A 26,423-nucleotide genomic window follows, 5' to 3' on the forward strand; every position below is an offset into this window, starting at 1 on the left:
GGGGTACGACCAGGGGAGACCTCAAATGCAGGAGTAAGTGGGAAACTGAACTGGGCCTTGTTTTTGAAGACAGATTGGGGTGATATAACCCACTATCATAAGGAGGTTTCCAGGAACGCCCACTTGCAGCTTATTCAACTGTATATCACCAACAGAGCGTACCTCACACCTGAAGCCATATCAAGATTCACAGGTGCTGGAACCCAATCATGCCCCAAATGCAGCAAACCCAGAGCGGTAATGACTCAAATGTTCTGGGGCTGCTCAGTAATCAGGGAGTTCTGGTCACAAGTGAAAGACAGAGTGGCAGGCGCAGACATCGTAGTTGAGGTGGACGAGCCTACGGCCTGCCTCCTTGGCAGATATAGGCAAAACAGGAAGAACAAACCCCTATCCAAGCTCACTGACCTTATATACATTACAGCCAAAAGACGTATTGCCATGGGCTGGAAAAGCCCCAGAGGTCCACACATGCCCCTATGGTGGGGAGACCTCACGAAGTGGATCATAGCTGAAACCGCGGCATGGGAAACGGCTACCCATGTGCAAAGACTGGATTCCAGCGAGGAGCTGCACCGTTGGGTGGCCCTGGCGGTGCCCTTGCTCCACCCTGAGGCGGATGATACGGAGCGGAGTAGAGAGAGTTGCCCAGATACGGGCACGGACTAGAGAGGAACAGTGAACTAACCGTGGTCTTGGGGGAGAGGGTTGGTGGGGGGCAGGGGGGAGGGGGGAGGGATAGCGTGTGGTGGGGTTTTGGGTTGTTTTCTTGATATGCTTAACCAATCGCCAATGATGTTTTTCTTTACTCTTTGTTTATCTCATGTTATTAAAACAATAAACACATATTTTTTTTAAAAAGATATGCAGACCAAGGTAGTTGACATGCCCTACGATGGCGACAACCTTTTTGGTAAGGCAGTCGACTAAACTATTCAGACCATAAAGACTGACACTTTGACAGAGCATTCTCTGGGCACCAGTCAGCAGAGGAGGCCGTCCTTTTATTTCTCTAAGGGTATCGGGAGGATAGCTCAGGGGCAACGTGCTTGTCTTGGAAGCAAGACGACATGGAGCAACACAGGTTCTATCCCTGGGTCCGTGCTTAGAAACATCTGGGTATTAAGCTTTTTATAAATAACCTATCTTATCATAGTCACCAGGTCTTCAAAGAGTTTCACCACCCCCTATTGCCAGCCCTCCCTTTCTACCACCCAGGAGGCTTATAGGAGATGCTCCCAGGCCTATGGCAGTGGCTCCCAGCATCATATTCACCCCCCATCCAGGACGCAGACTCCGCCGCAGGTATGAACTGGCCCAGAACCTGCGCCCCCACTTCTGCAGCCCAGTGGGAAGCCGTATATCAAATTTAGTCGATCAGTGGCAAAAGATCTACACAGACAAATGTTTCTCAATGTCTTTCAGCAGGGGCACATTTTGGCATTCCAGAGCAGGTGCCCACACATTCCTCCTGTCGAGAGACCAGAACTGCATGTGGCTCAGCTGCTAAAGAAGGTTCTAGCCATGCTTGGCAAAGGGGCAATAGAACAGGTCCCTCTCTGCCTCTGGGCATCTGGAGTGTACTGCAGATACTTTCTGGTACAGAAGAAATCAGAGGGGTGGCGTCCGATCCTAGAATTGCGGCACCTCAACAAATTCCTCAGATCCCAAAAGGTCAGATGGTCATGTTGCGGCACATACTCCGCCAACTGGAGGAAGGGGATTTCCTGGTGACCCTCAACCTGGAAGATGCCTACTTCACCATTCATCGCAAATACTAAATTCCTACGGTTTGCCATTCAAGGACGACAGTACCAGTTCAAGGCCTTGCCCTATAGCCGTAAATCATCCCCAAGAGTATTCCCCAAATGCCTGGTACCAGTGGCAGTGCATTTGCACTGCAAAAGAGTCCACGTTTACCCTTGCCTGGACGATTGGTTCATCCTGTCTCGCTCCCGCACGTTGGCAGCCCAGCACACTACAGAGACCATCCAACTTCTGACTTTGCTTTGATTCTCAACAAACTATCCGAAGTCCTGTGTAGTGTCATCACAGAACAAACTGTTCCTTGGTGCCCGACTCAACACAGTCTCGTGTCTAGCGACTCCCTCGGAAGAGAGGGTAAAGGCCATTCTGGGAAAGTTCCAACGGCTGTCGACCGCTTCCATGGCAACAGTCCGGTTCATCAAGTTCCTGCTGAGGATGATGTCTTCCTGCATCCTTCTGTTCCGCTTCTGCAGGCTGCAAATGAGACCGCTTCAAGAATTTGTAGATGTCAAGTGGCAACAAGTTACTGGCACATGGACCTAAAAGATCGCCCTCAGTCGGGCATTCCGTCAAGCCCTGCAGTGGTGGTTAGTTCGTCCACACCTCTCACCAAGCGCTCCATTTCAGATTCCTCTGCATCAGGCTAGAGTCACGACCAATGCCTCCCTAGAGGTTTGGGGAGCCCACACAGGACATTCTAACAGCAGAAGGCTCTGGATCCAGGAGGAAAAGAGTTGCACATCAACGTCCTCTAACTGTGGGCAGTCTTCTAGCCCCTCTAGCCTTTTCAGCCTCAGCTCCAGGGAAAGGTGGTGCAGGTCTTCATGGGCAACACAACCATGTTTTACATCAGGAAAGGGGGCGGGACGCGCTTCCCATGCTGACCTGGAAGCATAATCTCTATGGCACCGGGCCATACTTGAACACATGTTTTTGATTCCATTTCACCTGGCCGGTGTCCAGAACACTAGTGCAGACGTTCTCAACAGGGAGCTGTGGTCCTGCCACAAATGGGAGCTTCAACAAGCTCTGTTGTTGCATTTCTTTAGAGAGTGGGGTCTCCCTCGGAGTGACAGCTGCCAATGCCTAGTATTGGAAGTTTGTTGGCAGATATCCTCACCCGAGGAGTCTGGGGGATGCCTTCTCATTCCCTTGTGAGAGCCTCTTTGGTTAAGCTTTCCGTCGAATTCCGCTGTTGCTACGAGAGATCAACACGCCGAGACTTGCCCAGTCAGATCTGGTAATCGGAGCTTCTCCATCTGTCGGTGGCCCCAGCCATCAAACTGCCTCTACTTCCCGACCTCCTCTCCAGAGAAGGAGGATCAATACTGCAACATGACCGTGCGTCTCTGAACCTCACGGCCTGGCTCCTGCAGCCTTAGAATTTTGACTCCATTTGCTGCCTTTGGAATGCAAGAAGATCCTAGCTAAAACCAGGGCCACCTCTACATTGGCTTTAAGGATTTCAATCGGGCGACGCAAACCTTGGTATCAGCCTAGTATGTAGCGCACAACTGAGATGCCTTTTTCTTTATTCTATGCAAATTCAATTTGAGATGGTACACAACTCGTATCACACCCCCTTTTTTTAAATACCCTGGATCACAATGGACCATGAACCAGGCCGGTTGGTGAGATCATACCATTTTTAATACGGGGCAGCAATCGCCAATGAGGTGACAATTACAATGGAAATGGAAGCAATGCACTTAATTAACCTTCGCCTAGAACATGTACAGAGCACAAGTGAATAGGGTCACTTTTAGAATTGGGAGAGATGGCACCCAAGGTAAGGTTTCCCCCTGCAATGTTCCCTCAACCCACAATTAAATCAGCAGCAGGTAGGCAGGAATAAGGGGGCCAAACCCTTTGCAATAGGATGAATGGGGAAATGGCAAATAAATAATTAATATGCGGTTAAAACTTTGAAGTAAATCAGATTGCTCACTAAGGCAACAATGCGCAAACACTAGCAATCACAAGGCAATGGATCAAGAAGAAGCATACAATTCGAAATTGAGTGGAAGTTAATACATGCTGCAGCCAAATGACACGTTGGAAACTTTGCAATTTACCCAATTCCCGTTTAAAATGTCAAAAACGGTTTCTTTAGAAAACGGGTGAAATACTCGGATTTGGAGTGCAGTTTTTGGGTTAGGGGATAGATATATATCACAGGGATCTTACTGACGTGAAAGGACAGTAGTAGCTTAAGATTTGGATGAGATTTTTGGGATGGAATGGGGTTCAGTTTTAGGGAACTAGAGCAGTTAAAAGGAAAACTTCGGTTTTAAAAGAAAGGCAAAGGTTACTTAAAAAGAAATTATCTAGACTATGTTGTTAAAGAGGAACACGGTAAACTCCAAGGTTGATTTGCGAGGTCAACCTTGTCCCCCCAGTGCTCAACCCCAACAATAAAATATATGGAAATTAGTTTGATTACTCCAAATATAACTAAGGGCTTATAATTTACACCAGACAAAATTGAAAAGAGATGGTGCTAGCACTTAAACATTAAGGACAGGATGCAAGGATAATTCTAACAGTTTCAACAAGTTACCAGCGTATAAATATGACTACTTAGAGAGTGGGATAAGGACAAAGCGAAGACAAGATAGGCTATGTGCTTCTATGGCGTGGGGATTATACTCACAGTCCACTTTTTGGTTTTTGGGACAGTCAACAGGGTATGGTCACCAGACGGCAGCGCGCCTGGCAAAAGTCAGCTGGGCAAGGTCTGGTCACCAGGTAGCGAACAGCTAGGCAATTCGAGTCACTGGAGAGCACAGGTACCGCTGGATGCAGTTAGTAGGCAGCAATCCAGGCTGGTCTCAGGATATTTCCCACAAGAATACCACATCTTTTTCCTATTGGTTATTTGGGATTTTAGTGGGATTTCAGAATTGAGGCCTTGCTGGAATAGGATCGGCAATGCTTAGACCTTGTATTTGGAATCAGCAAGGTGAATGTAGCGAATCAGGAATACAGCGCAGGAACTTCAGGAAGAGTGTGTGTGTCTAGAGTCCAGTCATGGACTCTTATTTATAATGCATTGTGACGACATAGAAGTATATGGCTGGGCAGGCTTAGCTAATCACACCTCTACCCCACTGGATTGGTCAGGGGTGCTAGTCCCCACCTCGCTCTTAGCTGGTAGGATCTAAAGGGCAGGATGGCAGATTTATGATGCGAGTTTTACAATGTTCAAAAACCTCCCACAGTTACTTCAGCAAAAATCCGATTTTGCCACAAATGGTACATTTATACAGTTGAAGTCTCTTAGCAAATTACATAAACAGTTTATATATTTTATGCAGACCATTGCAGTCCAACTGCAATCTGTGAGACATTTTTTTGCTCGTTTAATAATCTTTGATCATTTTCAGTGTGAAATGTTCGGCCTAAAATTCTGTAACTACACGTGCGTACATACTATCATAGGGCCTATTTCTGTTAATTTTTAACGTTCCATCATATGGCCTTCCCCATGATTCACTTTCTTCTGGCGTTCCTGTCCCCTACATGCTACTGACAGCCAAGACCTCTCATTTGAAAGCCACAAAAATCACATTTAAACTGCTAAATTGTCATATTTTTGCAAAGTCCTGCTGCAAAGGTAAAAGTCTTTAAAGTTTATTTATAAAATAGTCTCTGGAAACAGATGGGCGGACCATTTTTTTCCCTCTTCGGTTACCACCAACTGTCATTTCCTCCAGAGTAAGGTGAGCTGTCCCAGCTTGATTGAAGGTTTATTGCCCCTTCTCCACTTCACACTTACGTGTCCTGGAAATTCCATTGTAGAGGGCTCAGCCCAGACCAGATTCTGTCCAACCGAGTAAATATCACTGGGGTGTTAGTACCTACTGAGAAGGGCCCCTTTTGTTTCTGTCATCCTCTCAGCAGAAACCTGTTTTTGACAGACATCCTCCCCTGCAGCCACTGAAGTTTGATTTAATTATATTTATTTTTGTTTTGAATTGGAAGAAAACCTGCTGAATAGAACCATTTCTTCTCCAGCATGGGGTCTGGCATGGATTCACATGCTCATGAATATTCCCCGTCGTCAGGCTGGGAATCCTCAGTAAAGAAAAAATCAGTATCAGTTTCGTTTCTGAACTGTCTTTCTTAGTAGTAACCAATCACTGGTCTCTGGGTCATACTGCCCCCAGCCAATGACTGCCCTCTCCCTTAGCCCCTCCCCTGGCAGCCATCCTCAGATTTTTACCGCACGTTCAAGTGTTTGGAGTCCTCGTGCTATAGCTCTCGACCTTTTACTGCGTTTTCACGCTTTTTTCAAAGAGATTTTCTCATTTTTCGGTTAAATCGAGCCTCAAGCTCCACCGTTCTACTTCCGATCAACGGGGACCCGTTTCGGAATTTTCTACGCCCCTCAAGGGTGAAGTTTTCGTCGAGTTACGCTTCTTGGAGGATTCCAGAAGATCTGAGGCCTACCATGGACACGGCCCAGGACAAGGGAAGCTCGACGCCCGGATCCAAGCTGTTCAGGAACTGCCCTGGATGCTGGTTACAGAATGTTTTCAAGCGGGACGAGCATTCGAGATGTCTCTACTGCCTTCATGAGGACAAGACGCACGTGGAGAAGGACTGTGCATTCTGCAAGAACCTATCGGAACGGACCATGAGGGATCCATGAGGGATCGTTGTACCTGCCTCGCCTGCTGGCTGGAGAAGGACCTAGCAGGTGAGAAGAAGAAAAGGTCCGAGCGGTCTTCTAAGTCCTGTGAGGGCGCCCCGGCGTCGGGGGCCCAACAGAAGGCTAAGGACTGCGAGTCTGTGGGCACCGCAAGTGCCGAATGGGCTCTTCGGCTGCCAGGCAGGGCGCGCATTCCCCGGCACCATCCCCGAACCAGAGCGTTGGCTCGTGGTGAAGAGGAAATCCGAGAACCCGGGTAAGCTTCTGGAGAGGCCCCGGTCGATCTCGAAGGATTCAGCCGAGAGGGAGCGAGGCGGTGACCCTCCACCCAAGGTGAAGGCCTCAAGTGTGCTCAAGGTGGTGAAGGCCTTGATTCACCCGGCTAAGGCCTCTATCGAGGGAGTCGCGGCGACCCTGGCGAAGCCTGTGGATACTACACCAGTGGAGGCGACCTCAGGGCCCAGAGTTTCCCTGCCACCGCAGAGGGAATCCTCTTTCCAGCCCATTGACAAGACCCCGGTGGAAAAGGGGGGGTGGTGGCCAATACGGACACGGATTGTGCCTCTGAGGAGGAGCTGGTGGAAACCGTGAAGAACCTCAACGAGAGGTTCGAGAAGGTACAATCCCACGGGAGGGATCCCGAAGAGGTGGTCGAAGAAAGCGACGGTGGCGCCAACGGGGCCCCAGTGGAGGAGCAGCATTCCCTCCCAGCGCAGCCAGTCTCAGGACAACTCGGCGGCCATTATGATGGCAATCGAAACCTTATGCACGGAGATGAGGACGAGATTACCACAAACCCTGGCGGATGATACAGAACCGGGCCCGTCGGGAAGCCCTCCGAACAAGCGGAGGAGAATTCATCCCTCCCTGCCCTTCATGCCCCAACAACGCGTGGAGCCCTCATCCCCCTCACCGGACCCCAGCGATTACAAGGCGACGGATACGACGACGGGGACGGATGACGACGGTGGTGACGACGGGACGGACCTTCCATCACCACTCCCTCGGGCTTCCCCACCCGATGAAATTGGCTCCTTTCATGCCATGATCGCCAGGGCATCTAAGCTCTTCCAGCTCTGCCCCGAGGAACAGAAGGAGGGTTTCCTTTATCAACGCCGAGAGGCTAAGAGAAAGACGGTCCTTGCGGTACCGTTACTCAACGACATCTGGGACGAGGGACTTGCGATCCTGAAGAACCCGTCCACGACGCCTGCCAAGAGGAACAGGTACAAGAAGTAGTACCGGGTCCCCGACGCCGCCCCTTTGTGCCTCAGGGCTCAACCTATGCCGGATTCGGCCGTCTCAGCGGCGGCCAAGAAGGCAGCGGCGGGGGCGACAGCCTCAGCCTCTATTTCCCCACCTGACGGCGAGGGTAAGAAATTGGATGCCATGGGTCGACGGGTCATCTCGTCGGCGGCGACGACAATTAAGGTGGCCAACGCCTTAGCGATTGTGGCCCGTTAGGACAGGGAGCTGTGGTACAAGATAGCTCCCCTACTGGACTTCCTACAAGAGGACAAGAGGGCGGAGGCCCTGGAGATTCTGCAGGAAGGTGAGGTAGCATCGGACCACGCCATAACGGTGGCAACGGACATTGCCGACACCGGTTTTCGCCAGTTAGGCAACAGTGTTTGCGTTCAACGACGTGGCTGGCTCAAGGCGACAGACTTCCGTCAGGACGTGCAGACCAAGGTTTTGGACATGCCGTTTGACGGCAACAACCTGTTTGGGAAAACGGTGGGTGAGTCGCTTCAGGCCATCAAGGCCGACACAGAGACGGCCGAGCCCTAGGAGTCCTTCAGCAACGATGGCCCTTTCGGAGTGCCGGAGGCAGACAGGGGGCCTCCAAGGGATCAGGCGGTGGCTCTTCTATGTACCGCCACGCGGCCCGCTCCTCGTCACAGGAGGCTTACAAGGGTCGCAGAAAGCAAGGAGGATCTCAGCGTCGCCAAGGCAGCAAGGCCACCTCCAAGCAAGATTGAACCGGCCGTAGTGTCGGGCCCCCACCGAAGCACCCCGGTGGGAGGCCGGCTAGCGAAGTTCATCAGCGTGTGGGAGTCCATCTCCACCGACCGTTGGGTGCTGGATGCCCTGGCCCACGGGCACACTCTCGAATTCCAAAAGAACTATCCCCGCATTCCTCCCGTGGCCAGGAAGGAAATTTGCGTCCCTCAACTGCTGTTGGAGGTAAAGGCGATGCTCAAGAAAGGTGCCATTGAGCTCGTCCCCAAGAGGCTGCGGGGCTCCGGAGTATACTCAAGATACTTCCTCGTCAGAAAGAAGACAGGCGGTGGCTGGGGCAGTATGACCCAGAGACCAGTGATTGGTTACTACTGAGAAAGACAGATCAGAAACGAAACTGATACTGATTTTTTCTTTACCGAGGATTCCCAGCCTGACGACGGGGAATATTCATGAGCATGTGAATCCATGCCAGACCCATGCTGGAGAACAACAGTTACAGGTAAGTAACTTGTTCCATTCTTTGTATTTTCACAGTACAATCCCCTTTCACATTGCTAGGCAAGAAGACGTTTTTGTTCAACATAGTACTCTCAAACAAGCATTTTTCTTCCTTAGTTTGCAAAGCCAATTTTTACACATGTGGTGCAAGCTGTTAGCAATTTGCGTTCAAATTCGGTTTTTGACTTTCCATCTGGATTCCCACACTGTTTTGCAGCCATAGTTATTTTCTTGTAGGCAGTAGTTTATTTGAACCACCTATGCACTGAAATTGACATAGCCTAGAGCTGGAGTTTTTGTAACTTAAAGTGAACCTCTTCCTGTGCGGTGGAAAATGAAGTTTCTTTGTTGATTTTTCTCAGATTTGGTTTGACAGAGCCTGTCATTCAGAGGTCTTACTTGGTTTTGCTGAAGCACAATGGGGATATGAATGGGCATGGCAGGGCCTTATTAATGACAGTAGTTTGAGAAAAAAAAGATAAAAATAGCGTCAGAGCAGCATCATTTTAAGATAAACCCCCTTTTCAATGGGGACTTTTGAGCTGGCAGCAAATCACTCTATTTCTTTTGTATATGTAAGAACACACTGGCAGGCTCCCTCGGTGTGCCCCCTTGTTCCATCCTGCCCAATATGCGCTTAGCAAGATTGTGCAGCCATCTTTTTTGTCGCTGCAAAACGCAGTTTTGAGGCCATGGTGCTCACATGAGCCAGCGCAGCCGTTCTGCTGGTGACTGCAGATGCGCAGCTTGGTGATGTGGGGGGGAAGTACTGCTGAGTGGGTAAATTATATCCCACAGCTTTCAACAAGCACAAGTGGAGGTGCTTTACAGTGTGGTGCCGGCTGCGGAAGATTTCACTGCTGCGCATGACTGCTCTTTAGCTTCTACTGTACCTACTCTCGCTGGCCAATGATGACCTCGCCCACTCCTCTATCAAGGTCCATCTGGCCGCCATATCCTGTTACACACGAACCCCAGGCAAGCTCTCCTGTGGTCACACAGGCTCGTTAAGGAATTCCTCAAGAGCCTCTTCACAATATTCTGTCCGGTGAAGGCTCCTCCAGCATGGTACTATCTAAACTGATGGGTCCTCTGTTTGAACCATTGCATCGAGCCCCTTTGAAGTTTCTGTCTTGGAAGACCGCCTTCCTTGTGGCGATCACCTTGGCCCTCTCCTGTAAACCTCAGTATTTGTCCTTATACGCTGCTAAATAGATCTACGAGCTCATCCATCCTTCAGGCTAAAGGTTCCATTGGAACTTTTATCTCAACAAACCTTTGGTTCTTCCAGTTTTCTTTGCAAATCCTTCTTCGCTTGCTGAAAGGGCATTGGATTTGCTAGATGTTGCGCATTCCCTGAAGTTCTTTGTTGCACACACAAAGGACTTTCGAAAGCTGTCTCTGCTTTTTGTCAATTCTGGACCTGTCGGACATGGCAAGGCCCTGTTTAAGGCTTCCATCTCAAGGTGGCTCTCTGGCTGTATCCTGCATTGCCTTTGTCTGGCCAACAGACAGCGTTCAGGCCGGGGGCAAGAGCCCATTCCACCAGAGCCATCTCAACAATGACAGCGTTTCTCTCCGATTTTCCCCTGCTAGGCCTCTCCAGTGCTGCTATGTTGAGGTCTATCCACACCTTCACGAGATTCCACTGTGTCGACAGATTCCAGGGAGCAGTCCCTGGTTGGCCAAGCAGTGCTGCGCAACTTGTTTGCTTGAGGCGAGTTTGTTCAAGGGGTAAGTGTATTGCTTCTGTATATGTACTGCTGTGTAATCGTATTCATGAACATGTGAATCCATGCAAGACCCCATGCTGGAGAAGGAACAAGTTACTTACCTGTAACTCTTGTTCTCCAACATGGATTCACATGCAAACTCTCTCTCCTTCACCTCTTTGGCACTTCTTGGTTCATATTGTCACTTTACGTGCACTGCTAAATGTGAAGATATCCACCATAGGTGGAGCTTAGGAGGAAGTGTGTCATTGGCTAGGGCAGTACGACCCAAAGTGACACTGATAGGCTATATAGGAGACAAGCAATGTTTATCTTAAAGCTAAACTGCTTTAAATTTACCAAGAATTCCCAGCCTGACGACGGGGAATATTCATGAGCATGTGAATTCATGCAAGACCCATGCTGGAGAACAAAAGTTGAAGGTAAGTATCTTGTTTTTTATAGTGGTAGGGACAGAACTCTGGTTAGCATAGGTTTCTGGACAGAGGACTTTCCTCTTTTTGCAGCAACCTTCCTGACTGGAACCCTTTTATAGTTCCTTTATAGAGTAGGGCTAAGGAACTTGGATCTAGGGACAGCGTTGGGTTGTGATTGATAATAATACTACCATGTCTGTCTCCTGATTCTGACCTACCACAGTGCCCATAAACAAAGGCACAGAAAATGCCAAAGATTCACAGTGGTGCACTGCCACTACCAATTCCTGCAGTTCGGAGCATCTTCGGGAACCCAAAGTCTTCAACGAGCTGCTGACCGTGGTAGAGGCTCACCTCAGAAGAAAAGGCATTCCTATCTTTCGCCCACCTCCAGACCGGGCAGTGGCACAACTGTTCTGCATGTGCAGCCTGTTGCACAGCTTGGGTGTTTCTCTGAACTTAAAGAAGTCTCAGGTTTCGCCATCCCAGACCCTCCGATTTATCAGGGTATTCTTTGACACTCGCCTGGCCAGGTAGTTTCCGTCCGAGCATGGAGTAGCAAACATCGGCAAGGTAGTCCATGTTCTGCAATCTCAGGAGAGGGTCCGGCTGTGCCTTCCTGCGCCTGCTGGGTCTTATGGCCTCCTGCATTCTTCTAGTGCCAGAGGTGCGACTGCGCAGGCGTTGGCTTCAGTGGCTTTTGTAAGGAAGGCATGGTATCAAACAGTGAAGACAGACACAAGTGATCACAGTTCAAGGGTGTTTATTGAACTTCAGTGGGTTGGTTGAACGCCTAGCTAAAATGTTAGCAAGCTCCGACCATCAAATAATAACGTAGTCGTAGTCCAGTCTGTACAAATAAAAGGGCCTATACTAATAAACCTATTGTCAATCCTTACTTCTAAATCCAAAATGGTGTGGGACAATAGTGTATGCAAAATGAACTGTTCAAGAAATTTCAGGATAGTTGAGCAGTTGGCTTCCCTTCCCTGTTTTCAGCACAGGGCAAGGTGGCACGTTAGAGCTTCGCACACACTCTGGCTTCTCTGACACGAGGATACAGTTCAAAGCAAAGCCTCCTTTCCAATAAGTCTCTTGCTGCAGAGGATCTGTCCTAACGAACAAGCACCAAAGTTCCTTTCTTATCAGGATTTTCAAATGTACAAGTTCTTGTTTCCAATATTCATCAGAGGGCTCCCTCCTTTAGGCTTAAACCCCCTTTTTACCACAAGGTTCAACACTGGTCCCCCTCATTCAGGCTCAGATCATGGATCTCCCTCGTTCGGGCTCGGATCCCTTTAGCACAGTATTCACATTTGGTCTCCCTCTTTCGGGCTCGGACCATGCAATCTCACTTTCCACATTTACCGCTTTACATCAAAATCAAAGACTTTCAAATGTGCTAGGGGTTTTCCTTAAACTGTCGCAGGACTGCTTCGATTCACCTCACACAATGTTCTTAATTTCGTTTCTGCCACCTCTTGGCTGGATACCTTTACAGAGACCTTTCATTGGGCACCCACGCGGCGCCAAACCACTCTGTTACTGGTATTGTATCTTCTGTAAAATGTTCAAACATCCACCAGCAAATAATCCTTCCTTGCGTCTTTCATCACATGCCTTTCACTCTTGGTTCTTGCGTTCTTTATACAAAGGTGCCGCTTGCAACCTTGACTTCAACACAGACAGGTCTTGTATCTGTCTCCTCGACTCACCGGCTGTGTTGATCTCTCAGGCACTGCTTTAATCTTTGAGCCAAAGATGTTACCACGGCGGCTGCTGCTCCTCCCCGTATACGTCAGCCGTGCATGGGGGCCCCGGGTATCTGACACACAATACAGGTTTCTGTAGTTTGATTTCTGGGCCTTATGCTTTCTGATTTCCAGGGTTCTCGAAAGCAACTGTTTCTCGCTGAAAAGGTGAAGCCTATCTCCCTCCTTGCATACCCTTCTTGGTTTGCTGTCTTTCTTCCCTCGTTTAGCTGCTGTCAGAAAGGTACTGTTCCTTTGTGTGCTTTGCCTTTTTCAGTGTGCTCTCGTGCTGCGCCTTTTATCTTTGTGGGGAAGTTTAATGAAAGTCAGGTGTGAGTGATTACTATTAATTGCCTGATCTTGCTGACCTTAGTAGTGGGACATGTCAGGTACACGGCTGTTAGGGAGAATCCTCAGAAATGTGTTAATTCCCTTCTAACTTAGAGATCCCCAGCTCTTTTTGCTGGACTTTAGGACTTTTTATCTCTCCTGTAATTTTTCATGTGATTTATCCTCTGTTTCATTTGACAAACTCCATAGGCATCAATCATCTTTACATGGTGTCTCACAGCACCTTCAGTGCAGTGGCATAGGAAAGTCTCTTAGATTTCCCAAAGGTTTAAATACCTTATCTTGATGAAACTACTGTTTCTAAGAGCAGTGAAGTGAAATTGACTTTACTTACATTTTGTAACTTTCTAGACCCAGCACACACTATTTTACCATAGGGTGCTGGCGAGGTTACTTAGTATCACCTTTGTCTAGTTTTGCATGTTTACTTTTCACTACCATTGTATGCGTTCGCAGCCACGGTAAGGCACCAATGTGTGCCCATTTTGTCAAAATGGCCCTGGGCTTCTTTCATCACCATTTCTTGCCGGGAAGGTCCTTCTTGAGATTCACTCTGCGCGCCAAACCAGGTTTGGTCCCTTTGTTCATTTTGTCTTTGGCGGGCTTCACGAGTGAAACCCGCCTCTGGTCCCAGTGTGTCTGCAGGGGTAGGAAGTGAGGGAGGTGCCGAAACTCCCTGTGCTTAATCCCCTTGGTTACAGGAATGCACCCAAAGGTGATTGGCCGGCTGACTGTGCGGCAAGGACAGCCACCCTGCTGTATGATTGACAGCTAGGCTGTAGTCGACCACTGGACGAAGGAATCCGAAGAAGAACTTGGAAGAGATGCCTGCTGCAACTCCTGGACCGTTGGTTTGCCCGGTGAAGCCCTGCTGCTGTGCTGAAGCTCCAAATTCACCTCTACTACAGAAGCCCTGCAAGGACGACTTCTCCCTTTGAGTTGGCGGGACCAATTAACTCCAAAGCGAGCCCATCTGGACATTCTCTCGGAGCTGGTTGCCTTTCCACTGCTGTTGGAACCGAAGAGCCAGGGAGAGGAACACCAGATAGTGTGCGTTGCTTTTAAGTTGGACCCGAACGCATAGTTAGCTCCTCCGGACTTGCCTGTTGCAGGACTGACCAAGCCTAAGCCACCTCAACAGAGTGCTGGACTCCAGAAGCAAGGAAAGTCTGAAATGGTATCCGAGAACCGCGGCGTTGCTATTTGCTGACAGGCGGGAGGAGCTGAAACACTGAAGAACCGCTGAATTGAAGTTTGCCCATTGCTGCTGCTGACCTTACCATTGCAGAGCAGGAGTTCCCAGACGTCCTCCCTCTTGTCCCCACGACTGAGGCTCAGGAACAACAGGTGTTGCAGAGCTGTACAGGAACAGAAGCCAGCTGGACCCATTTCTTCTAACCAGAGGTACTGTAAAGTCTAAGAGAATTTACCTCTTGTTGTGTACTCTTACTTGCTCTCAGTTGAAACCTGTCTTGGTTACCTTGCAGAGTTGCTAACGCGTTGCCCTTCACAAGCCTCCCAGCTTGTGTCCCTTCAGGTGTTCTATTTTTCTACAAACATTTCTAAAAACATTGTGCTAGTCTTTTTGCCTACCTGCAAAGAAGATCTTCAGCTCCCCTTCACATTGTTCAATTAACATTGGCTGTCCTGGCTCCCTGAGAGACTCTTCTCACCTTTGACTCTGTCCTTTATCCTTTCCCCCAGAAAGGGGTTAACCGTATTTGCCATTGGATGGTTTTCAAAAGTACTTACCTGTTTGTGAATTATTTGTTTACTTTTGTTTTATTCCTCTATTCTATCTTTTACCCCAAACACAGTATAGCTCTAAACGTACTAGTGATAAATCAATGTCCACAGTGTCCTGGCTATTTAAGTCACATGAGGGTGTAGAAAGGGTCTGTGTGCCATCCCCAATGGGTATCATCTAATTTATAGAAACTAAGAGTGCGTTTTGAAGTGTATTTTAATTGTTACATATATTGCTCCTTTCTGAAGAAGGCTTTATTGTTTTAGCAAGAAACCCTGAGTGTAAGTGTTTGTTTGAATAACTGCTACTGTGAAACTCTGTCACAACATTACTGCTCACAATGACCCCTCTTGAGATGAGTGTTGGGGAGAATTCTCATTTTATGGCTAATTTCCCTTATCTATAGAGTCCCCCAGCAGCTTTGCTGGATTTGAAGGGTTTGTTTCTTTTTACCTGCTAAGAGTGAGACTCTCTTTCCCACTCTTAGGCATTTTTGCTATGTGTTTCTAGGCTATTTTTGTGTTTAATGTCTATGGGATCTTTCTCAACCCCATAGGAACCATCTTTATTCACATGTTACACAGCACCCTCAGTGCAGTGACACAGGGGTGTCGTAGCGACCCCCAAACATAGACTCCATATCCTGGGACTGACTACTGTCTCCCAGGGCATGTAAAACCCCATTGACTTTACATGTCAAATCCTATGAACTAAAGCAGTACAACCCATCTTACTATGGAGGTACTGGAAGGGGTTAATAGTTTTTCCCCTATGTTCATTTTCGAGAGGGTACCGTACACTCCCTCTCTCAAAGGTTTCTGGCTGGTGGCAGTGGTTACTACCGTAAATAGTCAACCGCAAATATTTCCCTATGGGATTTTCCCATTGTTCGAGGCTACCACTTTTTCTGACAGCCTCTAACATACCGCCGGTGCATTTTAATATTAACTTTGCTCCGGTAGGTTTTATTTGCCAGAACATTAATATAACTTCTTTCTCATGTCTTTCTCTAAACTCCTAACCCAGGTCGGGGATCCTTTGTTCGTCTTTTTGGCAGGCTTCGAGCGAGAAGCTCTCCTTTCAGCGCCACTGAGTCTGGGGTGGGTCCATTGTATGGGGGGGGAGTAGGACCCCTGGACAGGGTTGACTCAGCAACCCATGTCGCACTCTATCCTAATGGGCTGGAGGGTTTCCCGCCAAGATGACCACTCCACTGTGTGAGTGACAGCTAGGCTGTATGAATGGGGATCTTTTTGCATAAAAGCAGGGTCCTGAGGACTGGAAGAGCAAGACGTCGCCACTGGAACTAAGAAGCCGAAGAGGAGAGAAGCCAAAGACATCTGCAACGACTGAACCATCGGTGAAGCCCTGCTGCAGCGTCTCACCACTTTTCTCCACACAACGAGAGAAGATCTTCACCTGCAAGAGCCTTCTTCCCTTGAGCTGGTGGGGCCAACCAGTTTGCCAATCGCCTTCCCGGACCTGCCTTGGTCGAATCTCCCGTACCCTGTACTTGGAGGTCGGATAACCAGGCACCAGTCCACCCAGACCACGATTTAAAGGAGCGTACCTGCTATTCGTCGGGCAGCACAGTGGCTGGTTTCATCCCTGGGTAGTGCAGTGACTCGAACCTTCCTCCACGACGAGAGCCTCTCTTCCTCTGCTGGATCACCCGAACTGCAGGAACTACCAGGAACAACCGCCACCGCGGGAGCCACTTCTTCATTTAAAGGTACATTGTTCCGCCAGGCCGCCTTTCTTCGCGGTAGCACTAAAGGTATTTTTAATTCTTTACCTACCTGCTGGGTTGGCCGCCCCTCTCTCTTAACATTGTCTTTTCAACTTCTGCAACCACCTCAAATTCGTTAACCAAAGACTTGACTGCAGCTACAAGAACATTTTGCTCCTGGGCCCTTGCCCTGTACCACTTACTCTGGCACAGGCCTACTGACTCTGGTCACATTTGTTAGATCTGCTTTCTTTAGATTGATTCTCATTGAGAACTGTGTTGGTGCACCTATTTCTTTTAACTACCCTTTCCTTCCCATTCTTAAACATTGTGAAATGCCATTTTGGTCAGTTTTCATTTTAAGTATTGCCTATACTGATGCACTGTCTTGCTGAACTGGTTCACAAACTGATGGGAAGTGTTGCTAGGGTGTATAAGAAACTATTTCTAGATGACTTGTGTTTTCCCTCCCTTGTGAGGAATTGTTAGAGGATCCCTTGTGTGTAGTTGTCACTGTGCCGTTTTGCTCCGTTTTCACTCTGGTTCACTTGGTCTACAATTCAACTTGGGAGTGTGTATATTTTTCCTTTGACTTAATTTAACTTGCTTGACGACTGTGATACATGTGTTTTATTATAAGTGTATAAAATAAATGTAAAATCTAATTTTTAAATACAAAGCTTTGGTCAGTGTTTCCTTGTTCCATAGTCTAGTGGACCTATTGTGTAAACCCTGAATACTGCTCATCTCCCTCTTGAGATAAGTCTGACTGCCCAGCCACAGCTACCAACTAAATCTTTGTGGTACAGACTGATACCAAAAGGGATTTATTGCTCTCACCTGTAGTCCTAATCTTGTGTAGTGCTCCCTAAGGGAACTGCACAGGATTCTGCCTAACAATGAGCCTGGTTGCTCAACTGCACTACCAACCTGTGTAGTACAGAATTATACCAAAGGTTGGGTCCCTATTGCCAGGAGGTCAAGGTTATTGTAGTGCACCCAAAGGGTACTGCATACGATCTTCCCTAGCACCAGCTCGGGTGTGAGTCTGTTTTCTCCCAGAGCGGGCTGTCTGTGTGAAACTGTTTGTGCAGGAAGGGGGTAAGGGTAGAGTTCATATATCCTACTGGGTAGGGTGGGGGTTAAAGTGGAAGGGATACTGCATTTTGCCATCCGGTCTCCCACTTCCCGAAGACCCCTCACCCAGGTGATCCTCCCGCACTGGTCCACCCCCAGGGTCTGGATTCAAAGGCGATGGCCGTGCCCTGGCCACCCGAGAGATCCACGGGGACTAGAAGGTGAGACACCCTCTGGTTTTCCTGCCCTTCTCAGTTATTGTGGTCTCAGTTTCAGGGACGTGCCTCACATCATCTTCAGGTCTCAAGGATCATATACAAAGACCTGGAGTGGTGGTCCCTGCGAGACAACTTGTTGAAAGGGGCTCTGTTTCAGCAACTAGAATGAGACTCCCCCCTGCTAGATCTATCGGTGAGCTGCTTCTGGTCTCCATCAGAATGCTGAGCATGCATACATTTTCTGCAATTGAGAAATCTGCCTGCGCATTTAGTACAGAGCAAGACTGTACTGGTCTTGATAAACAACACAGGCACTACCTTAACAAGCGGGGTGATATGGGGTCCTTACCTCTGTGCAGAGAAACAAAGCAACTGTGGTTCTGGGCGTTGGAGAACAGTGATTCTCTGACGGCAGCCTTTCTGGCTGGGAAGGAGAACGTCATTGCGGATTACTTGAGCAGACTAAATTCGTCCACCCATGAGTTGAAGCTCTGTCGGGAAGTTCTGGAGGACGTTTTCTCCGGGTGAGGGATACCGCCATTGATTGCTTTGCTTCCAGTGCGATGAGGAGCTCTGGGGAACAAACTGATGGTCTAATGGACTTTCTACCTCCTCTATGTATTCCCGCTGGATCTTAGGAGACTGCGCATGTTTAGGTTAACAATGCCCTGGATTGCTCTTGTCTGGCCTCGTAGAAGGAACGTGGTACCCAGAGTACTCCACCATTGGTTCTTTCATGGATTCATATGCTGTTGAATATTCCACGTCAGGCTGGGAAGCTTCTGTAACATTAAAGCAGTTTACCTTTAGATTTTGAAACTGATGTTCACTTTAGTGCTCTATTGTAGTCATTTAGGGTCTTACTGCCCACAGAAAATTAGACCGGTCACTTTAGTTCCAGCCCTGATGGCCATCTTCAGTTTTGTTACTGCACGTCATGTGTTGGTAGTCCTCAAGAATTCTCTCTTCTAGAAATGTGACCATTTTTTTCTATTTATGCTATTTTTACCATCTAAAGTTCAAGTTTGGTACACATCACTTCTCTCCCACAGCAGCTGAGGTTTCAGCCCCTTCCATTGCCTCCAGAGTTCCACTGTTCCAATTGAATCCTTTTCAAGAGTCCATGGAGATGGCAGACACGAGTAAGAAAAGCCTATTTAAGGCCTATTCGACATGTAACCTGAAAAACGTGTACATCAAAGATCTTCACCAGCTGCATCTTTACTGTCTTTATCCAGACCACGACTTGCCCAGTTCTCCCATATGTCAGTCGCTCTCATCCAAAGCCTGCAAGAACTGCAGGTTAGTGGTCTTCTTGGATGAAGGTCCCGGGGCCTCTGACTCAATTTTAGTCCGTAGTTACGCCTCTGCCAGGCACAGAAGACCCCTAGAGAGCACTCTCTCCTCCAAGAATGCCACAGAGAATCTTCCCGGGAGAAGAAGGCTAGGAAGGGGTATGTGGCACGTGCTCGGTTGACGCTTTCGTCTATGGTTTCCTTGTTTTAGGGAGAATTCTCAGAAATGTGAAAATTCCTCTCTACCTTAGAGACCCCCAGCAACTTTGCTGGATTTCTGAGGACTTCAGTTTTTAACCTGGAGAGAGTGAGATCCTTTTCCCCACTCTCTCATGTATTTTAATGTGATTTTAAACTGTTTCTTTTGACACTCCTCTCAAATATTCTAAATGCAACACTGATATATTAATGTCCCCAGCACCCTAACTAGTGAAGTCACCTGAGAGTGTAGGTAGCGTCTGTGGACCATCCCAAAAGGGCATTTGCTGATTTAGAAAACTAAGAGGATGTATGTTGAAGTATATGGTTGCCAGACATTTGGTCGAAAAAAATTCGTCGACTGGACATTTGGTCGAAACCATTTGGTCGAAAACCAAATGGTCGAATTTTTTTTTATTTTTTATTTTCACTTTTTTTTGGGGGGGGGTCCCCCCCAAACCCCTTCTTTTTGTAGTCCCTAAACTACAACCTAAAAAATATATATATATAAATAAAAAAAAATCCAACCATTTGATTTTCAACCAAATTACGTCGACGAAATGGCTTTCGACGAAATGTCCGGACACCGAAGTATATTTGTGTGTTGCTTTATATTGCCCCTTCTGAATAAGGCTGACTCTTGACTGTTATATAAATTAATGATTGTTTAATCAAGAAACCTTATGTGTAAGAGTTTATTTGAATACTTGTCACTGTGAATCTGTGTCACTCCCCTACAGCTCGCATTGACCCCTCTTGAGATCAGCCTGGCTGCTTGAACACGCTACCAACCTGTGTAGAACAGACTTATACCAAAGGTTGGGTTCCTATTGCCAGGAGGTCAGGGTTGTTGCAGTGCACCCAAAGGGTACTGCATACAATCTTGCCTAACACCTTGACATCTCCATTTACAGTCATCTCGTTGACCACCCTAAATCCTTGTGAATGGCCAAGACCTTTTCAATGACCACCATCCCATCGACGACTAAGATAGCTACATGAACGATGTAAATAACTACTTCTGGCACTTTGACCATCCGCACCAACACCAACCACATCTGCATTGTTGACTGCCCCTGTTCAAAGACAGTTGGTCTCCACGTTCCGGAAGGGGGTTGCTGTGGACAAGGAGGCCCCTTCCGCATTGTCCTATCTTCCGAGGTTTACTCGTGCTCAGCAACTCTTTTCTTGGATTCCTTATGCACAGCCTACAGTACCATTACCGTCCGGATGCTGCAACAGGGTGTGGATTCAGATGTGTCCTCCGAAACAAAAGAGGAAGTGGTATAGTAAAGGTGATGCGGGAAATGGGACGCCTGTTGCCAACATGCCTCACCCAGCTCCACCAAAACAAAGGCTTCCTCTATCACAGGGACCTTCTCACCATTCCCCAGTGACACGTGCCCCTGTGGGCATCCCTTCCGGCTCCAGATATGTGTCAATGGATATCCAATCTACATTGCAAACACTTGTTTCAGAGCTCCAACATTGGCTTCCTACTCCACAGTTGTCTTCCCCTGCACAACCTTGTAAGTTTCTGGTAAGGGAAGGACTAACTTCTCCTCCCACCTTCCAGGCCCCTTCAAGACACCCCTATTTTGCCTCCAGTCACCAACAGAGATACAGGCAAAGACTATCCAACGTATGGTTCCCCAAGTACACATTCTACAGACGAGTTTGAAGATCTGGTGCCAGGTGACCATGAACCAGCCAACCTTCCACCAAGAGACTCGCCTCCGGACGAGATTGTTTTTTTTCATGCTCCTATGGCACGAAAAGCAAAACGTTATGATCTTCTGACTGCATAACAGAAAAAGGAACGGTTCCTTTACCAACTGTGGAGGTCTGCCAGATCATCAATGGTATCCATTCCAGTACTGGAGTATATTTGGTAGGATTGCCTCCTAACGATGAAGAACCCATTTTTAGCACCTCACACCCCCAAAGGATCGCTTTGAGAAGAAATCTAAAATGGCTATGTGCACGCGATCTTGTCCGGACTCAGTTGTGTCTGCAGCTGCCTGTACGCGTTCTGACAATCTGTTCTCTCCTTGTATGATACCTCCTGACAGAGCGTCTTCACGACAGCCGCAATGACCGTATAGGTGGCAAACTCGCTTGCAATTCTCTCCCGCTACGACTGTGAACTCTTGTTCAAACTAGTACCAATGTTTGATTTCCTCCCTGATGACAATTGGGATGAAGCACTTGCACTGCTACATGAGGGAAGCAGCGTCGGACCACACCATCTCAGTTGCCATGGACATAGCGGATACAGAATTCCTCCAGTTGGGTGATGGGGCAACATTACCCGCCAATGGTGGTTGAAAACCACACATTTTCAGCCCAATGTCCAGTCTAAGGTAGTTGAAATGCCTTTTGATGGTGTGAACCACTTTGGGGGAAAAGGTTGATCAAACCCTATAAGCCATCATTACCGACACAAACAGCCCTTTCGATTGGCACGCTACAATAATGCTGTTAATCTTTTTGCTTAGAGAAAGCAGTGTTTTCCAGGACTTCGAGAGACTGTAGGTCCTCCTACCACCCACAAACATCCTTCACCGGCACCTCCCAAGAGGGATACAAGGGGCAATTACAAACCTACAAAGGAAAAAACAAGCGAAGAAAAAGATCCTCCTCCAGAAGGCAAGCCCTGTTAAACGCGGGACCGTGCCACCAAACTCATCTCCCACTTCAGAAGGAGGGCGGCTTGCCAACTTTGCACAGTGGAAAAACTTCACCACCCACCAACATGTTGTTGCTGTCCAACATTCAACAGGGCCATACCCTGGAATTCATGCAGAAAAGTCCATCAGTCCCCCACCCCATCCCAAAGGTGTGGAGAAACACCAATCCTTGCTCCTCCAAGACGTATGGTCCTCTACAAAAATGGGCGATCAAAGCCATACCACTGAGCCTTCCACGTACTCACTTTTTGGTAAGGAACAAATCAGGAGGATAGAGACCTATACTAGACCTCGGGAGGTTAAAGAAATTCCTGAAGTCTGCATTTTAACGCTGCAACACATCCTAGAGCAACTGGTAGAGGGTGGTTGCCTCCCGTCTCTAGACCTTGATGATACTTTCTTTCACATCCTCATTCATCGGAGACACAGGCGTTTCCTCCGATTTCAGGTACAGAACAAGCACTACCAGTTCAAAACCTTACCTTTCAGGTTGAAATCTGCCCCAAGAGTCCTCACAAATTGCCTATCTCTAGTGGCAGCTCACCTCCGTTGTTCAGACAACTGGTTGATGCACACTCTGTCTCTACCAATGGCAACGCGATGCACCAAGGCTGTCATACAGTGTCTTAACATCTGAGGATCTCTGTGAACTTTGCAAAGTCATGCTTGCATCCTGCTAAAAAAATCGCTATTTTTGGGCTTGTGTCTTAACACTCTTGCGTGTCTCACCATGCCTTCAGTGGAAGGGGTGAAGACAATACTGAACAAGGTCTAGCAACTGTCAGGGCTGCCAATCAGTCCGCTGCCTCAAGTCCCTCCTGGGGATGATGTCATCCTGCATCCCATTGATCCCTCACGGCAGATTCCAGAAGAGACCACTTAAGGAGTTGTTGGATGCCCGTTGGTTACAGATACCGAGGTCCTGGCAAGTTTAGCTTCGCCTCATGACATGCTTTCACAGTGCTCTCCCATGGTGGAGCCATCAGCAGAATCTCACTTGGGGAGCACCTTTTCAGCTTCCGGCACATCAAGTCTGTGACCACGGGTGCCTTCCTGGAGGTTTGGGGAGCCCCCACACAGGAGAATTGTACGCCTGAGGTCTTTTGCTACCCTAACATAAAGCCTTGCATATCAATGTCCTAGAGTTAAGGACAGTGTTTTGGGGGTTCTGAAATCCTTCAGACCAGACCTGCAGATCAAGGTGGTTCGCATATTCACAGACAATATCACCACCATGTTTTGAAACCGCAAGCAGGGAGGAGGTGGGGTCGGGGGAGCCTCTGTGATTCTGTCTCCGGGGGCTCAGGCTCTGTGGAGATGGGCCCTCAAACACGTGTTTCTGATTCCTCTCCATCTACCAGGGATCCTTAATACAATTGCATATTTGCTCAGCAGTGAACTCTGGTTATGCCACAAATGGGAACTTCTCCCAAGCCACGTTCTCCATTTCTTCTCCAAATGGGGACGGCCGAAGATCAACCTTTTCGCTACAGCGACCAACAGGAGGTGCAACAAGTTTGCTAGTCTGTTTCACTAACCAGGGAGCATGGGGTACACATTCTCATTCCAATGGGAAGGATTGTTCTTTTACGCTGTCCCACTGATCTCTCTACTACCTCGAGTTCTCAGTAGAATCAGAGCTGCTGTACGGTGATCCTGGTGACCCCAGACTGGGCACAGCAAATTTGGTACTCAGACCTGCTTCCCCTGTCGGCTCCATTCATCAGACTGGCACCTTTTCCAGACCTACTCTACAGAGACAGCGGGTCGGTGCTACACCACAACCCAATATCCCTCAGCTTGACAGCCTGGCTCCTGCAGTCCTAGTGTTTAGGAACATTCCTCTACCCCCAAAATACAAGAGAATACTAGCCAGGTCAAGAGCAACATTCACGTTGTCCTGCTACAAGATCAAGTGGAAATGCTTTACCATATGGTAGTCAACTCAGCAACTTGATCTGTTTCACTTTCATGCGGCAGAAGTGTTCTCATACCTCCTGTCATTAGCAAATTCTGGGTAACTGGAGGGATATGCTCAGAAAAGTGGGAGGACTTATAATAATATTAGAAACACTAAAGGGTGGCGTCCTACCACATATATTTGGTCACTTTACATATACGTTTTCCTGTAAAGTTTCAATCATTTATCATGCTAAGTATATGTAGAGCAGAATATCTAAGCTGACTCTCATATACGAAAAAGGGTGAACAAACTTAAAAGATAGCACTAGAGCTTATTTATTTAGCCAGTGTTTAAAGTTGCTGTTTTTTTTAATAATACCGTATTATATTTACATTACAATTACTGTATTTTCTTAATATTCAAATGTTATAAAAAAAAGAACATAAACATAATCAATAAAGTGGTAAATAGTCGCAAAGATACAAATATACACAAACATGTGCTAAGCAGTTTTAGAGCCGTGTGAACAATAGTGGTTGACCTCAATAAACAGCATGAAGAATCTTGAAATTTTAAAAAAGAGCAACCAACAAAATTATATGCAAAACAGTTAAAATCGAAAAACCATTTTTTCTGGCATAAACTACTTAGATGTTGACTGCTGGAAAGGGGATCTAGTCGTTGGTATTGACTAGTTTATGCCAGAAAAAAATGGTTTTTCGATTTTGACTGTTTTGCATATAATTTTGGGGTGTTGGTGGGGTCGGGCATAAAAATTCGAAAAAGAGATCCCATTCATGCAGGTATTCTCACCACTCTTCCTTTTTGCCCTCCCACAAAAAAGATATAAAAAGCGCATTCATAGGCGCGACTGCAGCTCGTCGGAGGAACGGGGTAAGTCTTAGCTATCTACGAGGGCACCTAAAGAGAAATGAGCAGAGTTTAATCGGCAAATACTGCACCCCTTCCATGGCAGGGTATGGCTATGGCCTCGACGTCGGAGGCAGCACAAACAATAGCAAGATGACACGGAGCAACACAGGTTCAATCCGCGGGTCCACGCTTAGAAACCTCCTAGGTATTAATCGTGCTATAAATAACCTATCAAATCATACACTCACACCCATGCTGAGTTCAGGGTCTTAGTGGAAAGGGTGGTAGAGGCACCCTAGGTCTGAAGTCCACGTCAGTGCCTACTCAGGGTTACAAACTGATGGACATATTGGATGAGGATCCTGCGACAGAACGTATGCCACTTAATACAGAAATTGCAGATCCCCATAGCCTCCTTGTGGCAGCATCCCTGCTCCATTCCCCGGTCAACTCTAACTTTACAGGGAAGTACAGGCAGGCTAGAGGAGACCCATCATTCCTGGCTTCTCATCCTTCTCCAGAAGGGCTTGTTGTGCAGGCAGCCACAACCTCCACTTCTAATCTGCACCCAGATAGAGAAGGTTGGACACAATGGCCAAGGTGGTCTTTACTTCTGGCAGCATGGCATTGAAAGCCACCAATGTATCCTGTGCATGTGCAAAACACTCTTTTGGCTTATGGAAAGCAGTGGAGCAGGCAGCTTAATGCATTCCTGAAAGTGAAATGCGGAATGGATTATCACGGATGGTGGAAGATGGGAAGGAGGTGGCCAAGCGGTTGTTGCAAATGGGCCTGTACGTGGCCGACTGCGTTGGCCGTTCAATGGGGTTGGCGGCTGTCTTGAGGAGACAAGCTTATCTGAGGTCTTCTGGCTTTTCTCTGAATGTCCAGAATATGTGCCTGGACATGACTATCGAGGGAGAGTTCCTTTTTGGCCAGAAGGCTGTTGACTCTTTGGAAAGATTTAAGGAGTCAAAATGACCTGCAAAATCGTTGGGTCTAGCTGCGCAGACGGCCAAACCTGCCTTCACCCTTGCGTCTAGAGGCAGAGACTTCTGGCGCTATGTGCTTTATGGTAGGAAGGCAACGCTCCCACAGACCAGGCATGGGTAGAAGTGTTTCTCGCACCCCGGAAAGGGCAGAGGGGCTTCTAGAGGCCAGCAAACAGTGGCAGGGGTAGCCCCACCCTCCAAACTGCTTTCATTTCCCCTCCCATGACTTAGCGGTTGGTGGACGGTTAGCAGAGCATTTGCCCCAGTTGCATGAGATTACCTCAGATGCCTGGGTCCTGCAGCTCGTTCGGTGGGGTTATTGTTGACCCTTTTTAAGAAAACCACCGGACAGACCCCTACGACCTCCAATTCAACCGGGACCGGAGCTCCAGAAAGAAATGCGAGCCCTGTTGTTGAAGGGTGCCGTGGAAGAGGTACCTCCCAAACTGAGAGATTCGGGTTGATATTCCTGGTATATCCTGGTTCCCAAGAAGAGAGGGTTCCATGTAATGTCACCACAAAAATCTCGCCATGCAAAAATATCGCCGGAAAATGGCCGTTTTTTG

The 26,423-nt window shown here is 47.9% G+C and overlaps 1 protein-coding gene across 7 annotated transcripts in view; it reads left to right on the forward strand.

The window, feature by feature from the left end:
• PUM2 (pumilio RNA binding family member 2) overlaps positions 1-26,423 on the forward strand; it is a 2,101,998-nt gene that overhangs the window by 1,871,172 nt on the left and 204,403 nt on the right. The window lies entirely within an intron of this gene.

This window comes from Ambystoma mexicanum, chromosome 4p (genome assembly GCF_040938575.1).
Source record: "Ambystoma mexicanum isolate Mex_15411 chromosome 4p, UKY_AmexF1_1, whole genome shotgun sequence".
Classification (NCBI taxonomy): Eukaryota; Metazoa; Chordata; class Amphibia; order Caudata; family Ambystomatidae; genus Ambystoma; species Ambystoma mexicanum.